The following is a 16,767-nucleotide window of genomic DNA, read 5'->3' as shown; positions in this document are numbered from 1 at the left end:
ACTGGTGGCAGAAAGTGACAGTTCTGCAGTCGGGTTGTCAGATGTGAGAGCCAAAATCCATAGGAATATGGGTCATCTGGACGCTTTCTCCAGTTATTTTAATGGTTTGCCAGCAGAAGACAGGTTGTCTTACACAAATAAGCTAACCCTTAGCAATGGGGTGAGGTTTCCTGACCCGTACTCACTGTCGGGTCAATGGCTAAAGGATCCAACTAAATGACCAAAGTTACAGTGGCCGAACGACTTCTCAGCTGCCCAATCACAGGCCGCTTTTAAGTAGCTCTTAGTAGCCAATCCGAACGCAGGAGGCGGGACCTGCCAGAATACGGGGGGAGTGGGGGATAACGCGTCTAGAAGGGATCCAGCTCTCGTCAGTTTCACGAGATTCTTACACGCGTTAATTTGAGGTCGCAGAGCAACGAGGAGCGCTCGTAAAATATAATTTTAAATTGTCTGTTTTTATGATCAATTCGAGCTCTAAAATACATATTTTACATAATAAATTTGATAGCTTTAGCTCTACGTCTGCTACCTTTAGTCATGAGATATTATTGGTGACTGGAGAAGTACATCAATCAGCTTAAGAGAATGATTGGGTGGTCTAGTGTTAACTAATTTGCTTCTTGTATAAGAAGCTCCATGTTCTAACGCAACTTTATATTTTAATAAACATAGATTGCTTCCCGACCTCAGTGAATTATATCTTAAAGGTGCAGTATGTAAGATTAAGAAACTTTTGTTATTAATGACACCTGTGGCCGATTAGTGAACTGCAGCCAGCTACCTGTTGCTCGTGCTCGTGCACACACTCCATAGGGACGCGAGCGAGCATCGAACAAAACAATGACGTAACGTATAGAAGCTGAACGTGATACACCGACATCTTGCTGACAGATGAGGTAGCGTAATTAAAAATGACACAGTTATGATCGTTTTACTACAAACTTTGAGACTGTTTATTATATTTGACTCTCCAGTGCTGGAACAGGGCTAAAACAAAGTGTGGATATAGGTCTGACTATGCGAGACTGTAGTTTGAAGTAATCACTTTTCTTTGCATGATATATTGACTGCATTTATAGATAGTCTGTGTCGGCGTTAGCTAGCTAGTCAGCTTTATCAATAGCTGTTAGCTAAATTTGGTGGATGATGACAGTAGTTGTTTATAAAATAGACTGTACATTATAAATATGTTGACACAATTCAGTATTGATGTGATTCCATCACAACTGTCATTTTGATATATCGATGCGCTATTGTTTTATAATAATAGATTGTATATATTTTCTGTATAACCAAGTTACGGTACACTAATGAATGGAGCTTTTTGCATGATCTTGAACATTGTCTAGCATTCATTTCATTTGTTATTGTAGTTTACCTTGCTGAATAAAAAACCGAACGAAGGTCCCTCCAGGAATCAAATGCCCTGCCGATGTTCACTCTAGTTTTCGCTCGATCATGTTCCCGCTTAGCCAGACAGGAATCAGTAGATAATTTTTTCCTTTTTTTTTTTGGCTCACTCTTGAGTTTATGTAGGAGTCGGTGTTGTGCTGGGAGCCGGACGTTTGCTGGATTCCATCTCTAAGATAACATTACCTAGTGTTGCAGACTGTCTGTTGATGCTGTTGAATAGTAGAAGAGAAGCACTGAGGCAAGGCTCTCGGGAGCGCGCATAAACATCACATCCTTTTGATTTTCCTGGCAAAAGCGACCCGCTCCCTTCCCATGAAAATCAGTCTACAGGCTTTAATAGGCAGCCTAGGAAGTCCAGGAAGGGCTAATTTTTTAAGTTGCGTTACAAGCCGTTCACACATTGGCAAAAAAAAGGTGAATATTACATGAAATGTTTTTTTTTGTAATTAACATTTTTATTGATTCATATGCACATGACAGTAAAAAATTCAACACATATATAAAGAATCAACATTTACATTTAAACCTCACTAATACAATCCCACCCTGACCCCTAACGAACACCCCTGTGGTCCCACATAACACACACACACACAATCCCCCCCAAAAATATATATAAATAAATAAAATAATAATAAGCATACATGATTAAACTAAACTACAAACTCCACATCCCCTTGGGGTTCAGCCATATGCTTGAAGCAACATTTGTTGTGATTAATATTTTTATTAATTTTTCAAAACAGAGAAAAACAAAACATATATACAATGATTCAACATTAACTCCCACTACTTCCCCTCCCCAATCAAGAACCCCACCCGACCCCAAACGAACATCCCAGTGGTCTTACATAAGTACATACATATACAGAGAATAAAATAATAATAAATAAATAAATATATATATATATATATATATATATATATATATACATATACATATATACATACACACATACATACATACATACACATATACATACACACACACACACACACACACACACATATATATATATATATATATACACTATATTGCCAAAAGTATTCGCTCACCTGCCTTTAGACACATATGAATTTAAGTGACATCCCATTTTTAATCCATAGGGTTTAATATGACGTCGGCCCACCCTTTGCAGCTATAACAGCTTCAACTCTTCTGGGAAGGCTTTCCACAAGGTTTAGGAGTGTGTTTATGGGAATTTTTGACCATTCTTCCAGAAGCGCATTTGTGAGGTCAGACACTGATGTTTGACGAGAAGGCCTGGCTCGCAGTCTTCGCTCTAATTCATCCCAAAGGTGCTCTATCGGGTTGAGGTCAGGACTCTGTGCAGGCCAGTCAAGTTCTTCCACACCAAACTCGCTCATCCATGTCTTTATGGACCTTGCTTTGTGCACTGGTGCGCAGTCATGTTGGAACAGAAAGGGGCCATCCCCAAACTGTTCCCACAAAGTTGGGAGCATGGAATTGTCCAAAATCTCTTGGTATGCTGAAGCATTCAGAGTTCCTTTCACTGGAACTAAGGGGCCAAGCCCAGCTCCTGAAAAACAACCCCACACCATAATCCCCCCTCCACCAAACTTCACAGTCGGCACAATGCAGTCAGACAAGTACCGTTCTCCTGGCAACCGCCAAACCCAGACTCGTCCATTAGATTGCCAGATGGAGAAGCGTGATTCGTCACTCCAGAGAACACGTCTCCACTGCTCTAGAGTCCAGTGGCGGCGTGCTTTACACCACTGCATCCGATGCTTTGCATTGCACATGGTGATGTATGGCTTGGATGCAGCTGCTCGGCCATGGAAACCCATTCCATGAAGCTCTCTACGCACTGTTCTTGAGCTAATCTGAAGGCCACATGAACTTTGGAGGTCTGTAGCGATTGACTCTGCAGAAAGTTGGCGACCTCTGCGCACTATGTGCCTCAGCATCCGCTGACCCCGCTCTGTCATTTTACGTGGCCTACCACTTCGTGGCTGAGTTGCTGTCATTCCCAATCGCTTTCACTTTGTTATAATACCACTGACAGTTGACTGTGGAATATTTAGTAGCGAGGAAATTTCACTACTGGACTTGTTACACAGGTGGCATCCTATCACAGTACCACGCTGGAATTCACTGAGCTCCTGAGAGCGGCCCATTCTTTCACAAATGTTTGTAGAAGCAGTCTGCATGCCTAGGTGCTTCATTTTATACACCTGTGGCCATGGAAGTGATTGGAACACCTGAATTCAATTATTTGGATGGGTGAGCGAATACTTTTGGCAATATAGTGTATATATATATATATATATATATATATATATATATATATATATATATATATATATATACACACACACACACATATACATACATACATACATACACATACACCTATAATAAACATACAACGCTAAACTATACCTCTCTCTCCACAGACCCACTGCGAGAACCCCCCAAAAACATCAAATATCTACCCCATTTCCCAATAAAAGAATCCCATATCCCCAGCCTTCTACATGTTACCTCTTCGAATCCCATATGCCACCCTTCCCATCTCCTCGCACCACTCCCAAATTGAGGGTGCTCCCACCAACTTCCAACCCCTTAAAACAATCTGCCTGCCTATCATCGCACTGGTGAGGACCCAATTGTTTATGTATTTGTCACCTACGTCGATGACCGCCCCATCACCCAAAACACAGAGTCTTGGACAAAACGAAATCCGAATGCCCAACACGTCACACAGAACACTGTACCTTCAACCAAAATTCCTGAATCTCAGCGCACCACCAAAAAACATGGGCCATGTCTCCATCCTCTGATTGGCATCACCAGCAGGTGAGTGTGTCTTTAAGACCAAGCCTATACAATTTAGAGGGGGTCCAATAGAACCGATGTAAAATCTTGTATAAGGCGCACCCTTGCATCTCTCAATGCAGTTTTTTAAAATCCTAGCCCATTCTCTCTCCTCCAATTCCAGGTTTAAATCTTTCTCCCATAATCTCTTGAGAGTGGTTGAGACTACGTCCCCCAGACTCTGAATTAATAAGGAGTAATACACTGATGCCTCATGGCCCTTTCCAAAAGCAGAAATCACCTCTCCTAAAGTATCTGCTGCTTTAGGGGGGTGTATGCTATTCCCAAAAATAATACAGAGCAAATGGCGTAACTGAAGATACCTAAAAAACTGAGATCTGGGGATCCCAAAATATTGAACCAGATTCTCAAAGGATCTCATCACACCACTCTCATAAAGATCACCGAGTGAATTAACCCCCCTCGCAAAAAAAACAAAAAGGAGACTTATTAATGCATAGTTTGGGGTTTAGCCATAGGCTTGGGGCAACATTTAGATAAATATCTGAGTTAAACACTCTGGACACTTTTGTCCATACTGAGTGCAAATGTGAAATAACGGGGTGTGATTTAACTTCTCTATTTAGTTTGATGGAAAGGCTTTGCAATGGCAAAATAGGGGCAAGAAGTTCTTGTTCAATGCAAAAGGGGGGGGCTCTTTCAGGTGGAAGCGACCAATGAGCCAAATGTCTGAGACCGAATGCATAATAATAAAACAAAATCTTGGGTAGGCCTAGCCCACCTTTGTCAGTCGGCCTATGTAATTTATTGAAATGTAGTCTGGGGCGCTTACCACTCCAAATGAAAGACTTCGCTATGCTATCAAATTGCTTGAAATAAGAGAGGGGGACATCTACCGGGAGACACTGTAGCAAGTAGTTAAATTTTGGAATACAATTCATTTTAATAACATTAACCTTCCCAATCATCGATAAATGTAATGAAGCCCACCTGTCTACATCGCTCGAAAACCTATAATATAAAAAATATATTAAAGGGTCAAATTTAACTCTGGCTAAGTCAGACAAATTTGTTGGGAATAAAATGTCCAAATACTTAATGCCCTGTTTGGGCCACTGGAAGGCGCCTGGCTGGAAGGCCGTTACTGGACAGTATGCTGTCAAAGCCAAAGCTTCGGATTTAGACCAGTTGACTATGTATCCTGAGAACTTGGAAAAGGAATTAATAATTCTGTGGAGGCAAGGCATAGATCTAGTGGGGTCAGAGACGAATAATAAAATATCATCTGCATAAAGCAGAAGCTTATGCGCCATGCCTCCCGTCGTCACCCCTGGAAAATCATCCTCGTTTCTTATCGCGGCTGCTAATGGTTCCAGGGCAAGACAGAACAATAATGGGGAAAGAGGGCAACCCTGACGGGTACCCCTATCCAGAGTAAAATAATCTGAAATTAATCCATTTTTTGTACCGCTGCTACAGGGTGTCTATAAAGTAACTTGATCCAACCAATAAACGTACTCCCGAACCCATACATTTCCAAAATCTTAAAACGATAATCCCATTCTACAATATCAAATGCCTTTTCGGCATCAAGTGAGATGGCAGCGACCGGAGACTGATCATTCGCCACTGACCACATGATATTGATGAAACGCCTGATGTTATCAGAAGAGCTACGGCCCCGAATAAACCCCACCTGATCTATATGTATAAGAGATGTCATAACTTTACTTAATCGGTTAGCCAAAATTTTAGCCAAAATTTTTACATCTAGCTGGATCAGGAAAATTGGATGATAACTTTTACACTTGCTTGGATCTTTGTCCTTTTTGAGAATCAGACTGATCCGGGCTTGTGTCATGGTTGGCGGCAGCTTTCCATTCTTTAATGATTCAGGATAAACTTCTGACAAAAGTGGAGCCAATTCTGTAGCATAAGATCTAAAAAATTCAGTGGCAAAACCATCTGGCCCCGGAGCCTTGCCTGTAGGTAAGGACTTAATTACCTCGTCAAGTTCCTCCAGGGTTATCTCAGAATTAAGAGAGTTTTTTTGCTCATTCATCAGTTTAGGGAGTTCTAATGGTTCCACAAAGTTTCTAATATCTTCATCAGTAGACGAAGACGTGGAACTATAGAGATCAAGATAGAATTCTTTAAAGGCATTATTAATATCAATGGCTGAGGTAAATATTTCACCACTAGCAGATTTCACTGAGGGAATGGTAGAAAAAGACTCTCTCTGCTTTATTTATCTAGCCAAAAGCTTCCCTGTTTTGTCCCCTGACTCAAAGTATAACTGTCTTGCCCTGAACAACCAAAACTCCACTTTCCGTGACAAAATAATATTATATCTGTATTTCAATCGGGACAATTCTCTGAGACCATCAGACGACATTAGGCGCTTCAGCTCTGCCTCGGCACTTTTAATATTTCCTTCCAACTCCATGAGTTCTCGTGCTTTGGATTTTTTGATGAATGAGGCATACTGTATGATCCGACCCCTAAGAACCACCTTAAGTGCCTCCCAAGCCACGCCCACAGAAGATACTGAGGACCAGTTGGTCTCCATATAAACATTGATTTCAGTCTTTAACATTTGTTGGAAATCAGGATTTTGCAAAAGGGATACATTAAAGCACCAACTATATGATTTCTTTTTCTCTGTATGCGGCAACATCTCTAAGTTCACCAGGGCATGATCTGAGACTAAGATATTTACAATTGAGCAATCAACAATAGATGAAATGAGGGACTTAGATATAAAAAAAAATCTATTCTAGAGTAAATCTTATGAACTGATTCCTTCTTACATTCCTTGAACCGATCGCGTTTCTCTCTTGTTGAATTCGCAAAGTCCGGGAACAAGAAAACATTATGGTTCTTCCAAGAAAGCTTCCCTTTACTCCTCGCCCGGCGCAACACGAGATCTTTATCGGATGATTTCAGAAATTTGACCAGAATGGATCTCCCTCAGCAGTTCTATGAGCAGGGACTCTGTGAGCTCGCTTGATTTCCAGTTTATGGCCTGTTATGTCGAGCAGACTCGGGAAAAGCTCGTCCATGAATTTCACCATATCTCTGCCCTCTTCATGCTCAGGAATTCCAACAATTCGTATGTTATTCCTTCGGCTCATATTTTCGAAATATTCCAGTTTTTCCGAAATTAATTACAAATCTGTTTTGGACGCGGGCGGATTAGCGGATAATTCCCTTTCCGATGACTTTCCGAAGATAATCGATTCGTTTTTCTACTTCTGTCACTCTTGCAAACAACTCAGAGAATTTTCTTTCCATCGCCGTAATCGATCGACGTATTACAGCGAGATCTTCCAAGTCAGCAAGAACCTTTGTCAACATCACCCACATGTTGGACAACTGATGCTGAATATCTTCTCCCGACACGCCATCTAAATCGAGTCCCCGGCTCGCAGCCTCAGCTTGAACATGTAAGTGTCTTTTAATGTCTCCAGAGTCTGAGGATTTTGACTTCTTTGCCATGTTTACCTCAAAGAGCAAGTATGTAACTGGGTATATTGAATCTCACCGGATCACAACATGAAAATAATTTAAAAACTAGCAAAGTTCACAGAGCTCGTGTCTCACACGCCTGCCTCTCGCATGGCGTCACCGCATCGCTTGAGGCAACATTTAAATAAGTGTTATTACAGCGAGATCCTCCAAGTCAACAAGAACCTTCGTCAACATCACCGACATGTTGGACAACTGACGCTGGATCACCTCTCCCGCCGCGCCATCCAAATCGAGTCCTCGGTCTGTAGGTCTGTCGGGGCTTTCATCCTGAACACGTAAGTGCTTTTTAATGTCTCCAGAGCACGAGGATTTTGACTTCTTTGCCATGTTTTGCCTCGAAGAGTAAATGTGTAACTGGGTGTATCAAATTTCACCAGATTATAACATGAAAATAATAAAAAATTTAGCAAAGTGCACAGAGCTCGTCGCTCACACGTCTGCTTCTTGCATGGCGTCACGTGATCGTCTACCACATGAAAAATTGTACATATTGCACCTTTAAGTTTTTTGCGATTCAACTTCAGCTAGTTTTTTTTTTTTTAAACACAAACACCTTTTAGTTCATAAGTTACTATTAATGTTAAATAATTAAGTCATAATAACATAATCTAAGATTTAAAGTAATATGTGCCTTAACAACATGAACTTCTGTCAAAATATGACTGTATCTTAGAAGCATGGGATGCTATATGAGATTTCAAGAATACAACAGGATTGTATTGATGCCGCAAAGGCATTTGATATGGTAGAATGGGATTACCTTTTTAAGATTTTGGAAATATACGTTTACATTTACATTTACATTTATTCATTTGGCAGACGCTTTTATCCAAAGTGACTTACAAAAGAGGAAAACATAAGCGAATCATCTTAAGGAGACAGTGGTACGAAAAGTGCCATATTACAAAGTTTCACTAGCATCAGAATAGTATTTAAAACAGATTAAAGGTTTTTTTTTTTTTTTTTGTGACTGGTTAAGTGCTCATGGAACGTGGTATGATGAAGCTGAAAGTCCGGGAAAGTATTCCCGGGTTCGGGAATACTTTTATTCAGGGGCGGACTGGCCATCGGGAGAACCGGGACTTTTCCTGGTGGGCCTGCCGCGAAACGGGGCCGAATGGGCCACCATAAGCTGAAATGGGCCGTCGCGTTATGTAGAACGGGCCATAAAACGGCGCCGCGATATAACGAAGTGGGCAGCAATATGCAGAAAAAGACAATGACACCACCACCCCCCCCCAACAACTTTTGGCCCAGTTTCTATGTAAAATCCCTGGCCGATTTCTCTTCCCAGTCCACCCCTGTTTTTAATGGATGGATTAATTTACTTTATAGACACCTGTTAGCGGTGGTACAAACAAATGGATTAATTTCAGATTACTTTACTCTGGATAGGGGCACCCAGCAGGGTTGCCCTCTTTCCCCATTATTGTTCTGTCTTGCCCTGGAACCGTTAGCAGCCACGATAAGAAAGAAAGATGATTTTCCAGGGGTGGTGGTAGGAGGTATGGCACATTAGGTTTTGCTTTATGTAGATGATATTTTATTATTCGTCTCCGACCCCACTAGATCTGTGCCTTGCCTCCACAGAATTATTAATTCCTTTTCTAAGTTCTCAGGATACAGAGTCAGTTGGTCTAAATCCGAAGCTTTGGCTCTGACAGCATACTGACCAGTAACAGCTTTTCAGCCGGGCAACTTCTAGTGGCCCAAATAGGACATTAAGTATTTGGGCATTTTATTCCCAGCAAATTTGTTTGATTTAGTTAGAGTTAATTTTGACCCCTTAATAAAAAGGTTTTCAAGTGATGTGGGCACCTGCTTCATTACATTTATCGATGATTGGGAATGTTAATGTTATTAAAATGAATTGTATTCCAAAATTCAACTACCTGCTACAATCTCTCCCTGTAGATGTACCCCTCTCTTATTTCAAACAATTTGATAGCATAGCAAAGTCTTTCATTTGGAATGGTAAACATCCCAAATTACATTTAAATAAGTTACATAGGCCGATTGACAAAGGTGGGCTAGTCCTACCCAAGATTTTGTTTTATTATACATTCGGTCTCAGACATTTGGCTCTTTGGTCGCTTCCACCTGAGAGAGCCCCTCCCTGGTTCTGTATTGAACAGGAAGTTCTTGCCCCTATTTTGCCATTGCAAAGCCTTTCTATTAAACTAACTGGAGAAGTTAAGTTACACCTCGTTATCTCACATTTGCACACAGTATGAACAAAAGTGTCCAATGTGTTTAATTCAGACATTTATTTAAATGTTGCCCCGAGCATATGGCTGAACCCAAAATTATGTATTAATAAGTCCCCTTTCTGCTGGTCAGAGTGGATTGCGAGGGAGGTTAATACGCTCGGTGACCTATATGAGAGTGGAGTGTTGAGATCCTTTGAAAATATGGTCATTTTAGGATTTCCAGATCTCAGTTCTTTAGGTATTTACAGCTGAGCCACCGGCTCTGTACTATTTTTGGGAGTAGCATACACCCCCTAAAGCGGCAGATACTCTGGGAGTGGTGATCGCTGCTTTTGGAAAATGTCATGAGGCATCAGTGTATTACTCACTGTTAATTCAGAGTCTGGGGGACGGAGCTTCAACTTCTCTCAAGAGATTATGGGAGAAAGATTTAAACTTGGTATTGGAGGAGGGAGTGTGGTCTAGGATTCTAAAAAATTTCAAGTCTACATCTAGAGATGCATTGGTGCATCTGATGCAATTTAAGATTTTACATCGATTCTATTAGACCCCCTCTAGATTGTATAGGCTTGGTCTCAAAGACACACCCACCTGCTGGCGATGCCAATCAGAAGATGGGGACACAACACATGTTTTTTGGTGGTGTGATCAGATTCAAGAATTTTGGTTAAGGGTTCAGAGTTTTATGTGTGATGTATTGGGCACTCACATTTCATTTTGCCCCAGACTCTGTATTCTAGGCGATGGGACAGTTATAAATATAGGGGATGGGTACATAAAAAATTGAGTCCTGGCTGGTTATGATCGGAAGACAGGTCATCTTTAGGGGATGGAAGTCAGCTGGAGCGCTCTCGTTTCAGGAGTGGTGCACAGAGTTGGGCAGGGTGGCAGCATTTGAGGGGATGATATATAGAATGCTAGGCAACATGGGTTTATTTAACAAAAAATGGGGCAGTTATTTTTACTTTTTGGAGGGCTCTCAGGGGGAGACAGTGGAGGGAGATAGACAATGTTAAATGTGTGTGTGCATTCTTATTTTTATTTTATTTTTTATTTATTTATTTATTTCTAAATACTTTCTTTTGATTTATTGTTTATTTATGTGTCATTATTATCAGACCACTGAGGTGCGCATTTGTGTCGGATGGGGTGGGGCAGATGTTCGGAGGGAAGAGTTTTAAGTTCATATAATTTGATTCCATATTTTCTGTTATTTATTAAATCTGTGACTGGAATCAATAAAAATTGTTAATAACAAAAAGAGTTGAGACAGAAAACAGGATTGGGAAAACTGGGTCAAAAGGTGGATTAGAACCCAGATCATCTGCATGGAAAAGTCACATCCACAACCTTTTATTACACTAAGGCTAAGCCATTGGAGTAACAACTAAGGAACAGTCTTTAATTTCTTAGTTTCCACAATAAAGAAATTAAAGTGCAAATAGCAACACTGTGTGGCAGGTATTTACACTTAGTGCAAATAGTCACTCCGTGATAAGAAACATTTTATATTTTTGAAGTTTTTATGTCCTCCATCATTAATACGCCGATATGCGTGTGTAAAAATAACAGGCGAAAGCATCATAACAGAATGCGCATGCATGAGATCTTAACAAGAGAGGGATCCCTTCTAGACACGACCCCAGAAAAAAACGGATAAAGAAACACCATGGATAAACGCAGTCGCCATGAATAACTTTGCCCACAACAACAACAAAAACAGTAATTTAAGTCTGAATATTGAAAATATACCTTATATACCAATGGATTCTTTACTCTGAAACATTAAATGCTTTCTCGCCTGACAACAGGGTTTAGTGAAAATGATCCAAACTCGTCATCGCCCAAATAGCCTACTCAAGAATTTGTCAATACATAAAAGTCTTTATCCTGAAAAGTTTTAATTTCCTTAAACGATAATGCATTTACAGATCAAAACGATAATACAGCCACGCTTCTATGTATACTTCTGTGTTCATTAATAGCAAGTTATTGTTATATATTATGATTATAGCTTAATATATGCACTACCGGTCAAAAGTTTTGAAACACTTATTCTTTATTATATTTTTTTTTTTTCACATTTTAGAATAATAGTAAAGTCATCAAAACTATGGAATAACATAAATGGAACAATGGGAATTATGTTGTGACTAAACAAAATCCAAAATAAATCAAAACAGTGTTATATTTTAGCATCTTCAAAGTAGTCACCCTTTGCCTAGAATTTGCAGACATGTACTCTTGACATTTTCTCAACCAACTTCTTGAGGTATCACCCTGGGATGCTTTTTAAACAGTATTGAAGGAGTTCCCATCTATGTTGGGCACTTATTGGCTGCTTTTCTTTATTATTCGGTCCAAGTCATCAATTTCAAAAACTTTTTTTTTATTATTAAATTGTAGTTTTATAATGAAATAAATTAATATGGTGGCACAATTATATTTTTGTCTACAAAACTAATTTCAAACATTTAAGCATACACCTTCAGATCAAAAGATTTTTAAGATCATGAGAAACATTTCAGTCAAGTGTTTCAAAACTTTTGACCGGTAGTGTGTGTGTGTATATATATATATATATATATATATATTAAGAACATTATTATAAAATAAACATGTCAGGGGTATATGGGGAAAATTATATGAAAGTGAAGCAGCACAAATTACATTATAGAAAAAAAATGTACACAGTAAACAGTTGCAAAGTTCGTATTACTTTCAGATTTTTACTTTTAGATAACGTTTCCAAATATGTTTTCATTTTAAATAGTTCAAATACAGGTATTTTTTCAGTCCATTTAACTTTATGTATAGAATAACGAGCCATTATAATAATTAAATCACATATACATACTACATTTTTGTCATTATCAATTGAAATACACTTTATAATGACATCAGTTTCTTCTGAATTAACAACAGTCTTGGCTTTTTTGGAAATAATTTTTCAACTTTCTCCAAAATACTTTAGGACACTCCCAAAATAAATGAATAATAGTCTCAGGGGCACATAAAAAAAACAACAACACAAGCATAACAAAATAACATGATTATTTCACAGTATGTCCAGTATATATTATGACTGCACCTCCACCTGTAGGTCAGTAGCAGTAGTGCGCTGTTGCTGTCGTTCAATATGATGTCGCATGTTGTAATAACGTTGCAAGTTTTTAGGAAAGATACAGAATAGGTGTTGGCTACACACTTCATCAGATATTTTTTTTAGAGGGTTTCAGATGGTCATGGTCTGCGTGGAATATATCGCATAAATTAAAATATTGATTATAAATATTGGAAAATATAGCATTAAGTAAATAGCATATTGTTTTTTGTTTGTTTGTTTGTTTGTTTGTTTTTTTACTGAAATGGCGCATGCTGGCCTAAAATGACATTTCAATTACGCCATTGTTTATCAAATGATTATCTGCCATTTCGGATATAGATTATTCAGTATTATTTTCTAACACGTGATTGACTGTTTAATGTTTATCATTGCATTGATCCGCTCTTTGATGGTGTAGATAAACCAGTATCCGCTAGGGTGTTAAACGCAGGCGGCCCGATATGCTGCTGTTTACATGTCTCTTTTCTCGTGTTATTGGTGGGTAAATTTAGCACAAGTTGAGGGCATCAGCTCAGTAACCGAGCACATACAGCATGGTCATTCCTCTCCTCCGTCCCTCCTCATCGGTTAACTTTCGTTCTGGCTATCTGGGTACACAATGTACGAGCATGCTTTTGATGTAAAACAACTGCGCAAGAGACGGAGAGAAACGGGGGGTGGGGGGGAACGAGAAGAAGAAGGGGGGACGTGAGTATCGTACGGTGTTGCACAATGTTCATCTTCATGGGTGCTTCGTTTCGCGCAATGGGCACGCAACATCCCTCCATTTATCGTTTCAGCTCGTTGCGCACACTTGTAAATTAGCTGCTCCGTTTTTTTCTTTTTGCAATACGTCCTCATTGCGACCTAGGTAAGTCCAATATCATTTCGTTAAACACTATAAAATTATTGTTATTGTTTTCTTAAACCGAGTTTAAGAGCACAATTTTACAAAAATGTAATTTGAAACTGGACATTCATCTGTTAGGCCATCGCGCAGACGCGCACGAATAGGCAACGATACTTTTTATCGTAATATAGCCTACGCACGTACATATCGCTTATACGATTAGTGGGTCTTTTAATAATAACGGTACAGTATACTCTATAGCTTATAACAGCTCAGGTCTTAACAGTTTTCTTTCTAGACAACTTTATATCGATATCTGGGGCAGCCCAGCTGTAGATAACAGGACCGTATTGACATAAACGCATTTCCTTCTAATCCTGTCAATAGCGACGGAGCAGTAACTTATGGCCCATTATTCAAGTCGTATTCATTCTGCATTGACACGCTGTGCTTGTCTGCTCTAGCAGTGAGACAACTAAAACATAATGTCATTGGCTCCTAATTGAGTGTCCATATTTATGTGGCTGTTTTTACTTATCACATAACGCTCTCATTTTTTCTGCTATTTTTGGAGAACCAGGCTATATCTAGGTCACAGAGGAGCCTGTAAAATTGAAACTGGTTTATCCTTTTGTTTTTTTAAATTTGGCTTTTGGATTTGCTGGCAAATCACTGCCAATTGTGTCTAAGTCTCATAAGTGAAAAAAGTTTTCTGTTGCCAAAAAATGCATGGGCGGTGCTCAGTGATGATGTTTGGTTTTGCCATTGTAATGCACTTCAGACTGATGTATACTTTCACATTGGACTGCAAAAGACTGACTAACAGTATTTGACTGAATCTGCTTAACGAGTAAACTAGAGGAATACTTAACAGGTCTGCATACAGGTAACACCAACCTGTCAAAGTATATAAAAGGGCAGAAGACCAAGCTGGGTTGAGAAGTATTACATAACAGATAATACTGAGATAACATACATAATCAAAAACATAGTGAAACCTTATGACTTCCTGGAGACTCATTGCACTTGACGCCAAAGGGCTGAATCAAGAGCACATCGGGTAAAGACAAAAAAAAGAGGCAATGATCATTAGAAGGAGTATTTGGTAATCAGAGAGGTAAAGAAAAGTTAACCAGAGATGACAAGAAGAGTGATTTGTTGCTTGTTTGCAAAGATTTGTATCAGCAATACCAAACACAGAGATAGGCAGATTTTGAGGGGAGAGCATATGGTTTTGATTTACTGGGAAACAGTGACTTATTTAAGCACTGTTCAGTGTGGTCTGCTTTGTGAATGCCTTAGAGATGGAGTGTAAAAGAGAGCTAATTATATATTGAAAGGAAAAAATATTAACCAAACCAGCAATAAAATAAATGAAATGAAATGGGGAGGAGATGAGAGGAAAGACAGCAAAGAAAAGTCAGGGAAAGGAAACATTTAGAAAGGAAGAACGGTGAGGAGTTACAAGAAAAATGAATGATTGTGGTAAATGCTGAAAAGTAGGTTTACGTCCCAGGGAGAGAAAGACCCTCAAATGTCCTTCTCACTTTGCTTCTGAACTGTGCTACTAATAGCCACAGAGCTCCCTCTTCTGTATTCTGCAATCACACACACACACACACACACACACACACATCATTGTACTTTGCTCTCTCTCGTCTTTTCAAGCGTTCCTTTAGGATTGTTTTCTTAGCACCAAATCCTAAAGGGGGAGCTGAGAAGATTGCAGTCATGAAACTCTGCTGGATTTTATCCTCTTAATAAGAAGGCAAGACTAAAACAACCCACAAGAGGTGTTTTTTTTTTTTGTTTTTTTGTTTTTTTTTTTTAACTAGCTAGGGCCAGTCATTAAAAACATTTCTTATAATGATTAAAGTAAGAAGTCAATATCAGCAAGTGAAGCTTTACCTCATAGTCTGACAAGATTGTATGAGTCGATATAAGTGTTGATTATATGGTATATTATTTGACTGAATCCAGGCAACAGCCCACAAATGGCTCAGGCTACCGATCCTGGCCTTTATTAGTGTGTTCCTCCCTTCAGGCTGGAGGTCAGCAGTTGGATTTTTATGGGTCCCCTGTGGAAGTTTACACACTGAGGTCATCATTCAGAATCTTCCATCGAAATGACCTCACTCTGTGTGGGAAAGCACCTGCTTTTCAGACAACTCAAAACAGAGTTTCAGCCAGCTTTTCTAGAAGGCAGTTGCTGGGGATTTTTACATGGGTATGTCCTGAGGGAATTGGTCTATGGGATATTGAGATGTATCTTGCTGTTCGTGTACTGCATTACGTAGGTTAAGTGATTTATAGATTCAGACTTGAAAGTAGACACTCCCTGGCTAACGTACTTCTCTTCTTGACAGTTACTGGAAAGCTTATTGTCAAAGATGGCAAATAAGAGGCCATTGACTATATTAGTGAATTATATTATTGTGGGGAAGGGATAATACTTGATTGCTTGTGTAGGATTAACCTCTCTAATATTTTTAAAGCAACATTCTTTGTGAGCTGCCCTTCTATTACTCCAAATTTGAAAGTATTTCTGAACTGGTGTCACTGTCAGCACAACAAATGGAGAAACCAGAAACAAGCTGATAAAATGCTTGTGTCCATGTCTTCTGGGAGGGCAGAAATCACTGCATTTGTAAATCAACCAACTCAGTTAAAAGTAGTAATAGGACATTCAAGTTCTCCTTTTCAGGTTCCAGTACTGTCAAAATTAGCAATAACATATCCCATTAGCATCTGCATTCACATTGGCATGTTCAGAGCCAGCTGTACATGCTTTGAAAATCCATGCCTCTAAATTGAGCACTAAGTATCTGAGCCAGTCAGTCATAGCAATATC

General features: G+C 39.4%; 1 protein-coding gene across 15 annotated transcripts in view; it reads left to right on the top strand.

The window, feature by feature from the left end:
* Positions 1-13,765: 13,765 nt before the first annotated feature.
* The window catches only part of LOC127453924 (histone-lysine N-methyltransferase ASH1L-like), a 30,095-nt gene continuing 27,093 nt past the window's right edge, over positions 13,766-16,767 (top strand). For 7 of the 15 annotated variants that reach the window (XM_051720716.1, XM_051720718.1, XM_051720717.1 and 4 more), the window contains exon 1: positions 13,766-13,937. The gene's annotated coding sequence lies outside the window, so the exon portion shown is untranslated. Of the gene's footprint in view, positions 13,938-15,970; positions 16,144-16,767 lie in introns of those variants that run through there. The other 8 variants (XM_051720715.1, XM_051720714.1, XM_051720713.1 and 5 more) reach the window with 4 other exon arrangements.

This window comes from Myxocyprinus asiaticus, chromosome 16 (assembly GCF_019703515.2).
Source record: "Myxocyprinus asiaticus isolate MX2 ecotype Aquarium Trade chromosome 16, UBuf_Myxa_2, whole genome shotgun sequence".
In the NCBI taxonomy this organism is placed as follows: domain Eukaryota; kingdom Metazoa; phylum Chordata; class Actinopteri; order Cypriniformes; family Catostomidae; genus Myxocyprinus; species Myxocyprinus asiaticus.
Note: the sequence above shows the minus strand (reverse complement) of the source record. Positions and strands in the feature narration are given on the sequence as shown.